This window comes from Octodon degus, unplaced genomic scaffold, assembly GCF_000260255.1.
Source record: "Octodon degus isolate 3935 unplaced genomic scaffold, OctDeg1.0 scaffold00034, whole genome shotgun sequence".
Taxonomy (NCBI): Eukaryota; Metazoa; Chordata; class Mammalia; order Rodentia; family Octodontidae; genus Octodon; species Octodon degus.
Window position 1 is genome coordinate 1,635,922 of NW_004524610.1, and position 14,439 is coordinate 1,650,360.

Genomic DNA, 14,439 nt, shown 5'->3' on the forward strand with positions numbered 1-14,439 from the left:
AATAGAATGATTTTTTCTAATGATGTTTGTAAGTAGGATCACAAGTCTGCATCTTGTACAGCAATTAACCACTGAGAAGAATGTATGCAGTGTATTATTTGTTGAAACTGTACTTTCGATTTGATTTGAAACTGTCTTATTGCTATATGTTTATCAATAAAACTTTGAAAAGAAAAAAAAAAGATTTGCTGGGGCCAGAGAGATGGCTCAGTGGAATAAACACTTCCCTGCAAAGAAAAAAAAAAAGAAACACAGAGAAAGCTTCTGATAAAGTCATTCATGATAAAAACACTACAGAAAATTGGAAGGGATGGTCTTTACGACAATCTAAAAGCCACCTCTGACAAATTAACAGGCAACATCATTCCAAATGCACAAAAACTGAAAGCTTTCACTCTAAAATCAGGTACAAGAAAAAGATGTCCACTGTCACAACTACTATTCAATATAATTCTGGAAACATTAGCCAGAACAATTAAACAAAAGAGAAAAATAAAGGAAATAATGATTGGAAAGGATGGAGTGAAATTACCATTACTTGCCTATCATGTGATACTCTATATGGAAGACCCAAAAAAAACTCCACCAAGAGACTTAGAATTAATAAATAAATCGAGTAGCATAGCAGGATACAAAGTCAACATCCAAAAATCAATAGCGTTCCTGTACACAAGAAACTCACTGAGAAAGAAAATGGGAAACAACACCCTTAACAATAGCACACAGTAAATGAAATACTTAGGAATTAATCTAGCAAAGGAATTAAAAGATCTGTACAATGAAAATTACATGTGCTTGCTTCGGCAGCACATATCCTAAAATTGGAACGATACAGAGAAGATTAGCGTGGCCCCTGCGCAAGGGTGAAAATTACAGTACTCAAAGGGCTCAAAGAGAATTTCAGAAAGTGGAAGAACTTTCCTTGCTCATGGATAGGAAGAAACATTGTGAAAATGGCTGTACTCCAAAATCTGTTATACAGATTTAATGCAATCCCAATTAAAGTTCCATCAGCATACTTGTCAGATCTAGAAAAAATATTCCTAAAATTCATATTGAACTAGAAAAGATCTAAAATGGCAAAGACGATCCTGGCCAAGAAGGGCAAGGCAGGAGGCATCACCATCCCTGACTTGAAATTATATGATAGAGCTACTATGATAACATCAGCATGGTACTGGAAAACAAAAAAGACCTGAGGATCAGTGAAACAGATCAGAAGATTCAGACACAACTAAAAACACACTCAGCTACCATATCTTTGACAAAAATGCCAAACACATTCATGGAAAGAAAGATAGCCTTTTAAAAAAATGGTTCTGGAAAAACTGGCTTTCCACATGCTGAAAACTAAAACTAGGTCCATGTCTAGCACCATGCAAAAGTAAAGTCAGAATGGATTAAAGATCTAAACATCAATGCAGAAACAATGTACTGGAAGAGAAAGTAGGCAGATTTGGTGAAGACATAAGGGTAGGCAGAGATTTTATGGCTAAAATCCAAGCTGCGTGGACAACACCTCATACTAGGATAACTGGGATGTAACTAGGGTGTCGTCATACTGAAAAGTGCTGGCACATCAAGAGAGACCAGCAGCAGAGTGAAAAGGAAACCCACAAATTAAGAAAAACTTTAGCCAACATTCACTCAGACAAAGGACTTCCATCTAGAATATATAAAGAACCCCCCCAAAAAAAACCATATTATTCCCCCAAAATTCAAAACTGAGCATCTGAGATGAATTCACACTTCGCAGAGGAAGAAATACAAATGGCAAATATATGAAACATGTTCAGCAGCACTGGGTATTCACGAAATGCAAATTAAAACAAGCATGAGATTCCATCTCACTCCAGAAAGAGGAGCTATCATCAAGAAATCAACCAACAACAGGTGCTGGAGGGCTGTGTGGTTAAGGCGCCATTCTCCACTGTTGGTGGCAGTGTAGACTGGTACAACCTCTGTGGAAATCAGTGTGGAGATTCCTCAGAAAAAGTAGGATTAGAAGTCCCATTCAACCCAGCTAGTCCCCTTCTGGGTATTTTTCCAGAAGAACTGAGAACATCACACCTCAGTGATCCATGCGCACCCATGTCTATAGCAGTGCAAGTTGTCATGGCTAAATCCTGAAAACAAGCCAAATGCCCACTGACCGAGGAGTGCGTAAAGAAGATGTGCTATGTTTACACAATGAGGCATTACTCAGCTATTAAGAAAGACCAACTTGAGGCTTTTATAGGTAAATAAATGCAACTAGAGGCGACACTCGTAAGTGAATGCATAATCCACATGTGTAAACAGTGTATCGTCTCCTCTAGTGTAAGAACCTGAATGTGTAAACCAAATCTTAAAGGTACAATAGATATAGTAAAAAGGAAAGAAACTGCTCAAAAGGAATGAACAGCTGGGGTGAAGGAAAGGAGAAAAAAGAGGAAAAAAAGAAAAATCATGTACATATATACGCAGGATAGCTAAGATGATTGTACTAATTTCTATCATTTTTTTAAAGGTAGAAGTTAATGCTTAAAATTTTAATTTTGACCAGTGTTACATGCTTATATCTGGTAATCTGGCAACTACACTGAAGAGAACAATGTGCAACATAACAACTATTGCTGGATACCACCCCCTTGGTTTTTAAACACTGTGTATTATTCCTAATGTCTTATGTATTACTTTTCTTGACTCTTTAAAATAAGAAAGAGCAGAGCCTTGGGCAGCGCCGACCCGTGGTGCCTGAGCTTGAGCAGTACTGACCTTGAAGTCCTCTTCATTCTTTCAACATTTCCGAGCGCTCCGTCCTGTGTGCTGGATGTACACCCCACCCATTTCTTGACTCCTTTCTGGTTATTCTGCCACACGTGCGGGTCCGTTGTCGCTGCCTATTGTTAGGGGCAGCCCATGTCTAGGAACAAGTTCTCTCAGCAGCACTCTGCAGACCTCAGTGGCTTTTCAGTCTTTGTAGAAAACACTTCTGGCCACAGAGAATAAATACAGAAAAGCATCCAGAGATATTTATAGCCCCTCATGGTTCGACCTCCATAAAATCTATTTGTTGGCCTTCCAAAGGGGAAAGTCAGGATGCTGGAATCTAGGTGGAGGCATAGGTCCAGATGGGGTCAGGCCTCCCCCAGGCTTGACACCTCTGGCTAAGCGAGGCTCAGATCGAGGCTAACTTAGGAATGTAACAGTAAGAGCTTAAAAGATGGTTCGCAGCAGCCGTGCTCCAGGGGTGACGTCCTGATGACACTTCACCCAAGCGGAGGCCAGATTCTGAGGGCAATCAGCCAGGCATGTGGCAAAGTCCTAGCACTTTGGTCCACGCGGGCCCCTTCCTGCTGTGCCCGTTTGCTCTCTTCTTTGGAATGGTGAAGGGCTCACTACAGAGCCTGAGGATGGTGTCAAGGAGTGTCTCGCGATGGATCGCTGGGGTTTTTAATCATCTGTTCTCCCAGTGGAGCCCTCAGCTGCTACTTGTGTGGCTCTATCTGCCTTGTGATTTCTGAGAGTAACAGCGTCATTTACTTTTTGATGCCCTTTGCCATGGGTCATGGTGGCATTGTTTAGGCTTCTAAATTACAGTTAGAGGTTGAGAGATTTCATCCTTCTTTCTGATTTGCTCTCCTTCCCCTATGAGAGATCTACGGCCTTCTGTGGGCATGAACAGTGGTGAAAGCATACTTCAAATCAGCATAAATGTTTACTTTTATTCCCTTTTCCCAGTTCAGCGTTTGATCAAGGTGCATAATTTGGCTCATTGAGCAGACCAGCTTGGAGGACCAGCAAGGAGCACCTTGTCTGCGGTAAGGGCATCATATCCAGGCTAACATTTCTCACGCTTGACTAAGCTACTTCTATCCATAAACGGGGTGTGCTCAGCATCAAGCACAGACTCCTACAGGTTTGGCTGACTTGTAAAAAGTTCATCAGTCAAGGCTCGACCATCTAGGTTGGGGGCCAAGCTCTGTGGGTGAACAGGTTCAGTGAATTGAAATGAGTCAGGGATTTGCACAAAGCAGTCCCTGATACTGAGTGACACAGATATTTGAAAGCCAATGATGTCCTCAACCACTAACCCAGAGACCCAACATCTGGAAGAGCGTGTGGCACTTGAACTGTCAGATTTTGTCGAGGTCAGTTTGTCAGCTTACCTAATCAGGAGGACAGTAGTGGGCAGTGCCCTCGGGCAGGGAGGCCGGCCTCAGCCACAGAGTACACGGGCAGCAGCCCTCTCCCAAGGGCTGCTCTTCGGGCCAGGACGCCTGATGCTGCATGTCTCTGCTCATCTACAAATGGGCTGAAGGTATGCCTACACCAGGGATGCTCAGAGCTGGAGCTGTCCATAGCGCTGTTTCATCGTCTGGAAGGATAAATTTTACTCCAAAGTTCAATTTAACAATTCCCTTTCCTCTTCCTTCCTTGCTAGCACAGAGGCACATAGCCTTTTCAGTGAATCCCAGTGTCCATATCTGGCAGAACCCTGCAGCCCCCAGGAATTCTCTAAGCTGTCTCTTATTTTGGGGTCTTGGGATGGAGCAAATGACTCCCTTTCTTGCTGGGCCCAGGCATCTGGGTCTTTCTTTTAGGTCAAAAGATCACTCACTTTGGCCTGCACTCTGACGGCTCTCCAGGCGACCTTAGAGCTGCGGTCGGCAGGTGGTGGAGAAGGGCTCGTGTACCTTTCCAGCAGTCTGATTTATTTGAGCTGCATAGCAGTATGTTGTCTCCATATTGTAATAGGGTGCAATTAAAATCAGCATGTGGACAGTGGGCTAGAGCTGTGGCCAGTGTTTCCCTCCCCAACACCAAAGTGTGGGAGAGCACTTAAAACCATACGGAAAACTTCAAAACCTCACAAAAAACAGATCCAGGTAAATTGGCCTTTTTATCCTGTCTCTGGATACTCCCATCCAAAGGTAAAAGTGGATTGTCTGACATTTGTTACCCGAACACAGAAGACATCTTTTAAATCCAGACAGTGAGCTAAGCAACCTCAGGGGAAAGCAGCCCCAGGAGGGTACAAGGGTTGAGAACCGCGGAGTGCAGACTCGTGGTGGCGGAGCTGACGGCACAGAGGTCCCGCACCAGCCAGCGGTCTCCTTTGGGCTTTCTTAGGCCCAGAAGGAGAGGGTGTTCAAGGCAACTGACAGGCTAGGGGATGCCAAACTGCTTCACCTGGGGAGAGACGCGGGGCTGGGTGCCAAGCTGAGCCTCCCGCAAGCTTCACACTGCTTAACAGCATGGGGGTCACCTTGGGACCGAGCTTGGGCACCAAAGGTGCCAGGTTGATAGCAGGTCCCGGGGAGTCCTCTGCCCACAATGCTGGACAGGAGACACTCGGAAATTCAGGGTCCTGCCCGAGCCCTCGCTCCCCTGCAGCCAGGGCGCCTCGCCTCCCGCCCTGCACGGGCCCTCGCTCTGCCTGCAGCCCCCAGCCCGTGCAGCCACAGAGCATGGCCCCTGGTCAAAAGCCAGCTCTGTGCCTTTTCCCCATGGCCCACTTCTTCCACTCACTTCCAGAGACCCCAAGTTGCTCTGAGCCCGTCAGCGTCACGCTGCCGCCTAAGCCAGGAGGCAGCGCTGCCCTCGGTGACAGCTGCTGACCTCGGCACTCTGCCTCAACTTTCATTGCCTGGAGAGAGAAATAAAAAACCAACCTTTAGCTAGAAATAGCATCGGCTCGTGGGTGCAGGGGCCAAACATGCTTGTCTTGGAAGCGGTCACCCTTTCCTCTTCATAATATCCCCACTCCCCACAGATTTCTTAAGCCCGGAATTAAGGCCTAGCCTACTGTGAGGATTTTAAACCCCTATCAAGGGAGTCTCGGAGACGAGAATTTATTAGGCATACTCTTGAAGCAGAGGAATGTGCTGGAATTTCTCAGGCCGACTGCGCCCTACAGGAAGGGGCGCTGGTTCGCGGGGCTGCCTTTGTTGCACATTCCCAAGAGAGCAAGTGCTTTTGAAGGGCGTTTCGAGCTCTGGGCTGCCTCTGCGCGTCCTCCTGGGACGAGTCACCAAGCCACCTTCACAGCCTCATTATCACTTCGCAGCAAGGCTTCGAGCATCTATAAACAGAACAGGCAGAGCCAAGAGCACTCGGGGTGGAGGGACTTGGGACGCGTCGTGGGCCTACCTGACCCGAAGCAGCCCCGGAAAAGCGAACCTGGACAAGACTCCTGTTGCCTGTGGCTTTATTCTGCTGCCCGGAGAAGAAATGCCCCAGATAGCAGCTCGACTCCTAGAGGGAGGTAGAGATTTATAAATAATCTCTCTACAGAAATTACTGGCTGTAGACAAAGAGAAACCACACTCTTTCTAGTTTACCTGTGAAAAACGTTCATTAAAACTTTCAAATCGCATTGATGGAGCCAGAAGGTCAGAGACACCAGACCCCCCCCCAGGCGCAGCGTGGGCCGGACCCTCTCCCAGCCCCTCGGGCCGCCCCCCACCACCCCGCAGTGCCCCCCCCCCCCCCCCCCCCGAAGGCTGGCGCTCTTGCCTGCCTTGCACTCCCTGAGCCCCAGGACCCATTCATGTAAAATGACCCCCAAGTGCCTTAGGCCGCCTTGTGGGGTGCGAACATCTGCAGAGCCTTCTGTCTCCAAGGTAAAAAAAGCACACCAGGAAGTGGTCCTGACCGCTCACTGGCCTCTGCTCTGGCAAGGGCCGTGAGTCCTCCCTGGTGCACCTCTCTTCCTTGAGCTCTGGAGTTTCCAGAGCAAGTTGCTGTGATTCTGATTTATCACCACACCTAGATGGGATTTTTTAGTTTTCACTGATAGACTAATTTTTTGCTCATCTATAGCTATATTTTATTCATTAAATGAAAAGTGGCTTGTGTTTGATCTACTTTCTGGGAATATGTTTTGTATGGCTTTTTTAAAAGTTAAACAGAAAGAAACTAACTAAACAATGAACAAATTTCTCCTATTTCAGCATAGCTATACCTACTAGGAACCAGAAAGAACTGTTAGACTTAAAACAACTCTCAACTTTGTATTTAAAAATAGAAAAGAGGGCAAAGCACTTTATCCTACCAAAAAATAGAACCTGAATGAGCAGAATTAACCATGCAGACAGGTAAGCACACGGACCACCCAGGGCAGGAAGGGGCCAAGGCAGCACGCATGTGGGGTCAGAGAGCTAGGTGCGCGGTGGCTACAGGCCCGCTCTTCAGAAGTGCGTGTGAGGGATTTGCACCTGCGTGTGCTGCAGGAAAAAGTGCACGCACACTACAGCAGCAGCCTTTCCTGCGGAGTTCGCTGTTGCGCTGTCACCTGCTCTCTACACAGGTGAGCTCAGCCCTAGCCCTGGGTCAACACCAGTGACAGCTCCACCTGGGACTTGGAGGTGCAGAGGACAGCCTGCATGTAGAGAGGAAAGGGTGCATTCCAGGATCGGAAAAAGGGTTTTCTAGAACCTAAAACTGAGCAAAAAGAAATATGTTCTTCTGGAGAGAGGGGTCTGAGAAAGGACCTGAAAGAGGATCTGTCTGGGGGCTAGACCAGAGTGGTGGCCTTGCTTCTGCAGTGACCTTAGAGGACAAGGTCCCCAGCATATCTTAGAAGGATTTATTTCAGGGCCAGCAGAACCTCAAAAGATAGGCATACCAGGAAAGAAAAATTCTTGATAAAAGTTTTGAAAAGTCACTTGTCGACCAGAATTAGTGATTGATGGTGACATTGACATAGGCAGGAACAAACCAGAGTATGGTTAGAGTTGTTCTGTCTACTGTTGGCATCTTCTGTGTCCCTATGCTAGTAAATTATGTGCCACTCTACTTCCTTTGGACTACAGTAAAGGATGAAGACAAAAGTTTAAGGGAGGAGGGTTGACCACATAGATCTGGAATCATCTCTACCCGTGTTTTTGTAATTTGGTTCTGAACTCACTACCTATGTCCTGAGTGTGGCTATAAAATTCTGTGGTCAGAAAAATAATATTTTATCAAAAACAAATGGAAAAAGAAGCATAGGTTCTTTGTTGGTTGATACAGGGCAAAGAACTTTGTAGATGAAGAGAAACCACACTCTTTCTAGTTTACCTGTGAAACAATTTGCGTGAAAATCCCAAACCAACTATTCACACCAAAAGGCAGTCTAAAAGCCGGTGCTAGACAGCCCTGTCTTGGAGAAGTTATTTTTGTCAGACTCAAAATCCATGTAAAAAGTACTTTCAGCCTTAACACGAAATGGAGAAGAAAATGACAACTTCCCTAAGTGAAAAACATCTCAGAGGCCAGGCTAGGAGGAGAACAGGGAAGCCCGTAGCGCCAGTGACAAGACCAGGGAGTTCCAAGACTAAGGAAGTCCCAGTCTGCGGGCGCCTGCTGCGTGCCTCTTCCACGCGCCTCCCTACCCATCTGTCGGTGCTGCTGCGCATGCTCCCAGGCAGGGCACAGCTCTCATGAGCCATCCACACATGTCGGTGCCCAGCTGATCGCCTGGCCACCTTCCCTCCAGCTGCAATGACGAGCCAGGTGCACAGCCCGACAGTCTGGGCGATTCTCTACTGTTTTTCCCCAGATCGGCTGAGGTGGGGCTGGGAGATCAGGCTACTGCTTTGTCGAGGATAGTGCCAACAAATTGTACTGCAACTTGGGCTTAGGGCTGAGAGCTGGTGACAGTCGTTGGGGAAGCTGTGACCGAGGCCTGTGGATGAGCAGTGCATACAAACCAACAGTCCATCAGCGCTGCTTGGTGCTGGCTTATAACATTCACCAACGTCCACTCAGACCTCAGAGCTTGGTCCACCTGAAAGCATCGGCTCAGACGGGCCCTTAGCACGGGTCTCGTGCTGATCAGGTGTCCAGTCTCTGTCAGTGCCCGGAGACAGCAAGAACGGCTCTGCACCAGAAAAACAGCTGTGTGTGGACACAAGGCTTCCGCTCAGGTCTGAAAGCTGTGCTCCCCCACTCACCAACAGGGCCTTCCCAGCCAGCTCCCCTGCCCACTGTAGACCAACAGGTCTGAAGCTGGAGTGAGCTCTCCTGGTCACAGCTTCTCAGTGCTAGTAGCCAGCCGGTAAGAAGTTTTCCAGTTTGTTGGCACCTATCTCAGAGCAGATCCAAGAAGTTACAACCTTTCGGGAGAAGAAATGAGGCAGCAAGCTGTCCAATCACCTGTCAGCTGTCAGTGGAAGCATCCAGGCCCTGGGTTGGGTGGCGATGGCTTCTGAACCTGGGCCTTATGTGAAAGAAATGAATGATGCTGCCGTGCTTTATACAAATAGAGTCCTCAAGGAGCACAAAGATGTGGATAAGAAGCACGCGACTGGGTGAAAGCTTGCCTGAGTATATGGACAGAACTGCAGGTTTATACCAAGGAGTTCCTACTACCGGCCTGACCTGGAGCAAAATGGGGCCAGTGGTAAAAGAACTGAATGGACTGCCACCTGGACCCTCTGCAGGATCAGGTCCCCCCCCCCCCCGGCTTACCTTTCCCCACCAGTCACCAGCAGTTCAGGCTCTGATGACTCTGCTTCCTGCTCAGCACTGCTTGCACAGATTAATGGGGGGCATTACGCATGCCTTGAAGCACGTATCTGATGATATGAAGACTCACAAGAATCCTGCTCTGAAGGCTCAGAGTGGTCCAGTACACAGTAACCCCAAACCATTCTCCTCACCTAAACTCCAAACCAGCCACAAAGAAGGAACCTACACTTCTTGAACTGGAGAGAAAGAAGTGGAGAGTGGAAAACTAGGAGAGTGTTTCTAACCTAGTGATTGATAACACAGAGTTGAAACAGGAGCCTTATTTGCTCAAGTGTGTCAACACAACATTGCAAATCAAGGGCAAAACTAACTCCATTATAGTAGATAACTGTAAGAAACTTGATCTGGTATTCGGTGATGCGGTGGGCATTGTGGAGCTGATCAACAGTAGAGCTGTCAAAGTTCAGGTAATGGGTGAAGTGCCAACCATTTCCATTAACAGAACAGATGGCTGCACGTTTACCTGAGCAAGAACTCCTCGGTCTGTGAGATAGTCAGTGCCAAATCTTCTGAGATGGACCTCTTCATCCCTACAGAAGGTGGTGATTTTAATGAGTTCCCCATGCCTGAGCAGCTCAAGACCCCATGGAATAGGCAGAAGTTGGTCACCACAGTGACAGAAATTGCAGGCTAAGCCAAGTGCCATTAGGTCCTTCACCCTCTCCCTTCACACTGTGGGATAAATCTATCAAGATGGTTCTTTTCCAGATTTCCTCTGCCTTTCTACTCTTAAACTGCTTCTCTTCTCTTCTCTGAGAAGCCCAGCTACCTGCCTTCACTGAGATGTACCTCAGGCTGAGACATGGGGTGGGACTGCACTCAGCTCGGCTTCTGCAGGAAGGCGCCTCTTTTCCACAAAAGTGCAGCCATACCACCAGTCTGCCCCCAAGGAGCTGCAGACCTGGACTTGTGTGCTCTCGCTTTCAGCATTTGGGGGTTACCTGACCAATAGTCAGTCCTTTGGGAAAAGTGAGACAATCCCAGGAACTAACAGATTAGGATGTGCATACTCACCTTTTTCTAACAATGAGCATGGCAGCATAGAAGCTAGTGTGATCCCAGGGGTTGTAACCAAACTAACTCTTCATGGTTCATAAGGCGAGGGTTACACTGGACTAGCGGCTGAGGATGGCTGCCCAGCATTCCAAGCAAATGCAGTTCCTACAAGCATTCCTTAACTCTGCATTCCATCTCGGATCTGATGCAGTCTTGAGACTGCTGGTACTGCCATAGCTGCAGCAGCAGGGCCCTCATCCAGAGCAGCTCAGGGACTCCGGGGCCCTCTTCTCTGGGATTCCTGTGTAGCACCTTCCAACAGAAATGACCTAAAGGGGTTGGGGAGATGGCTCAGTAGAATAGCTGCCTGCCTGGCAAGTGCAAGGGCCTGAGTTCAATCCCCGGTTCCGGAAAAAAAAAAAAAAAAAAAAAAAAAAATGACCTTAAAAGAGAACATGCCATTCCAAGGGTCCAGCATTTCTCCTCCTCCCTGCTAGGCGCCTGTCACCCATCTGTACTGCCTCCTTTTGCCTGTCACATTGAACAGCTTAGGGCTTCCATTCAGGCATCTGACAGAGGACTAGACCCATCCCCGCAGGCTGGTTTTAGGTCTTGATTTATGTAAGAACTTGCTCAGCACTGCTTGTTTCAGTTTTTCCTCTGTAGGACACACCAAAATATATGACCTTTTTTGGTGGAGATTGTCCTATGACTTCTGTCCATTTCTTAAGGCCTGTGGAAACAGACCTTTATGTACTTAAAAGTTATACAGAAAATAGAATAAAGTTCATACCCCCCCCAAAAAAAGCCGTGTGAGCAGCAGAGCTAAGCAGGACCCCGCTCCAAGTCTCATGGCTTCTTTCAGCAAGAAGAGGCAATGCCACTGGGCAGAAATCATTAATTTCTGTTTACAAAATGCCTCAGTAAAATTTAGGGGCTCCCGTCCTCTTCAGAAGAATCTCCTCACACATTCCAGGCCCGGCTCCTCCCAGGCAACAGACTCGCTGTAGCAGACACTAGGCAAGACTGGTATCCAACCTGTCTTGTAATTCAGTTATTTTCAAGCTGAAGTTTGCGTGTAGCTTTGGACTCTTGGTCCTAGATGACAGGAGTAGGATTTCTCTTGGGGGGCCAGGTCCTGAGCTCATCTAAGCACCCGGCAAGTTCTGCAAGCTGCAGAAGACATGGGGACTCCTGCTTCAAATCTGTGAAGGTTCCCACAAGCCCCAGCAGGGGCCTCTGATCGCACTGGGCGGGGCGTGTCGCCTGCTCTGGGCAGCAGGTGCATCCTGGTGCTGCACGGAGTCCACTTGCCAGAATGCACACTGACTGGATCTCCACATCGCAGACACTGCCAGACTTTGGTCCCACCCAGGGAGCTTGTTGCTTGGGACAGAAACCAAAGGAGCAAGCTTAGTCCTCATCCCCAGAAGCGCAAGGTGGGAAGCAAAGGGGAAAGAAGTGTGGAGCCTGCACGTTGCTGGGGTCCAGCTCCTCTGGAGCAGCAGGCCTGGCCCAACTCAGTCAGGCCCTGCGGATTCCACGCAGTTGCCACCTGTATCCCTTTCAGGAAGAGGGGAAGGGCAAGGAAAGAGGTCACATTCCCTGACCTAGTACTCACCCATGGTGTTAGAAACCAGCGAAGACCTAGCTTTTACTGTGTTTCATTTTTGTACTTCCCAAGTAGGTAAAAATGCAGAACTCATGAAAGTGGCAGGGGCTCCGCTGGGCACGGAGCAGCCGGACAGGGACAGCGTGGACCGGGAAATCGGCGACTGCTGCCCGAACGACACTGGCCCTGCTGAGCCCTCTGTCAACTCAGCTCACCTCTCCCCAGGTGAGTGGAGCCTTCCGTGTCCCACAAAATGCAGGACAATCGACTTGTCCTGTGTGCCAGGCAACCAACTTTGCCTGACAGGGGCTAGAGTTGAAAACTGGCATCAAAACCCGGCCGTGCTGAGGCCGAGAGCAGGAAGCAGCGATGCCCACTGCAGCTAAAAGCAGCCTCGAGCGTACCTCTGGGGAGCCTGGCTGGGCCACGACCCTGGCTTGGGCCATCCTCAGCCTCCACAGGAGTCCTACTGGGTACTACAAGCCAGCGACCCTCACTCCAGTGCCCACGGGCCGTGGCCATCACCATGGCCAACGAAGCCTGAGAGCACAGCGCCTCCTCAGAGCTCGGTGACAAGGTTCTCACCCAGGGGGCGGGGCACAGGGTGCTGGTGGGATGTCTTTTTTTAGAAGATTCTAGTTATCAGATTCAGAAGTTCATTCCAGAAGCCAAAACTAATGGCATCAATCTCCACAGTAGGATGCTTCCAAATGAGGAAATAACGATCGCCCCTTTGACGTACGTCAAAGCCTTCAGTAATGGAAACTGCTTTGGTGATTTCCCATGCTTAAAGAAAATCTTAGGGCCCTGTTAGTAAGTGCACAGTCAGATCCGAAGCATTTCTCCAAGCACTGTCCAAAGCCCTGGAGAGGAAACTGAATTCTGCGACCGGGGAGCACAGGCTCCGTCTCCTCAGAACACGCAGCGAGGTCGGTTGTGCTCAGGCCAAGGCTCTACAGGAGTGCGTGGCACCGTCCTTGGTGTGCAGAAGAGGGTGGGGGTTAGAAAAAGAGGACCAGGCTGGGGTGTGCAGCCAGAAAGAAATACCCGCACCAAAACACGGAGAAGAAATGAAAGGCACCTTCTGGAAGGAAGCTGGGGCCACAGTGCACAGGTGATTTGAGGAGGCCTGGCCTTCCCTCCTCCTTTCCTTCAGGGTAAAGTGTGTCATTCAGGTACAGTCTGTGATTACTAACAGTCTGTCCTGAGCTCCTCATCCACTTCTGCCTGCAGCAGAGAACTGGAGGAATATCTGCAGAAAGAATGGCTAGGCACAGACACATCTGGGGTGACCTTGGGGTCCCAGTGTAGGGCCACAGAGGGGACCTCTTGGGTTGTGAGTGAAGTCAGGCCAGGGACAGGCACAGGGCACTGGGAGAAGTGCCAGGGTGAAGGACCTGCGTGGCCCTGAGCAGCACCACACAACCAAGCCCTGCCATCCAGGGCCTGGGCTGTGCTCACCGGCAGCACAGGTCCTGGGTCTCACACCTCAGGCTGGACAGATGGCGGGCCCGGTAGACAGAAAGTACTGGGAAAGCCTGGCACATGAGTGAGGACCAGAAAACAGGGCAGTGAGATCCTGGGGGGCTGAGGAAGGGCTGGGCTGGATGCTGAGGGGAGGGAGGGTGCTCGGCCTGCAGAGGGAGGAGTGTGGACTCTGGTGGACTGGGATGCAGTGATTCAGCCCTCGGACCAGGCCCGGAAACCAAGCCCGGAGAGTCGGGTCCAACCACAGAGCCACCAGCACCAGGCCCACAGCCTCACTGTCCTCCGGTTCCAGGCTCTTGGGTATTCTGAGAAGTACTTGGCAGGACCAATGTGGGCCAGGCATAGAGGTGCCTGACTGCACCTCAACTACTCAGGAGGTGGAGGTGGGAGGACCTCTGGGCCCTAGGAGCTTGAGCCAGCTTGGGCCACACAGCCAGGTTCTGTCACCAAAACAGCAGGGGTAGCAACAGTGATGGCAGTCAGGTGTGCAGAGGAGTAAAGGGGCCCAGCAGACACAGGAGGGGGATCCACCGTCGTCTCGCAGGGAGAGGTGAGGGTCTGAAGGTGACTTGCAGGGAGCAATCCCTGCCCCCCGCTCAGGCGCCCTCTCCAGGTGCGGCCCTCGTCTGTTTCCTCTTCCCGAGCCTGGTGCTGTCTTCATAGAGAATCTGTGGCCTCCTCTCCCGGAAAACTTCCTCCAGCATTTGCTCCTGCTGATGTCTCTTACAGCTACCTGGAGCACCATGGAAAGTGTCTGAAGAACTTGCGCCCACGTGGCCCGTGGCACTGCCATAGTCTGGGGACAGCATTCCCAGCTCCCGCATCTGCTCTGCATGCAGAAGTCC

The 14,439-nt window shown here is 49.4% G+C and overlaps 1 non-coding gene and 1 pseudogene across 1 annotated transcript; both read left to right on the forward strand.

Annotated features, from left to right (window-relative positions):
- The first annotated feature begins 791 nt into the window (after positions 1-791).
- LOC111816559 lies at positions 792-901 on the forward strand. The gene has a single exon (XR_002820923.1). It is a non-coding gene; the product is annotated as a U6 spliceosomal RNA (small nuclear RNA).
- A 6,171-nt stretch (positions 902-7,072) lies between these two features.
- Positions 7,073-10,148, forward strand: LOC111811991 (annotated as a pseudogene).
- The last annotated feature ends 4,291 nt before the right edge of the window (positions 10,149-14,439 follow it).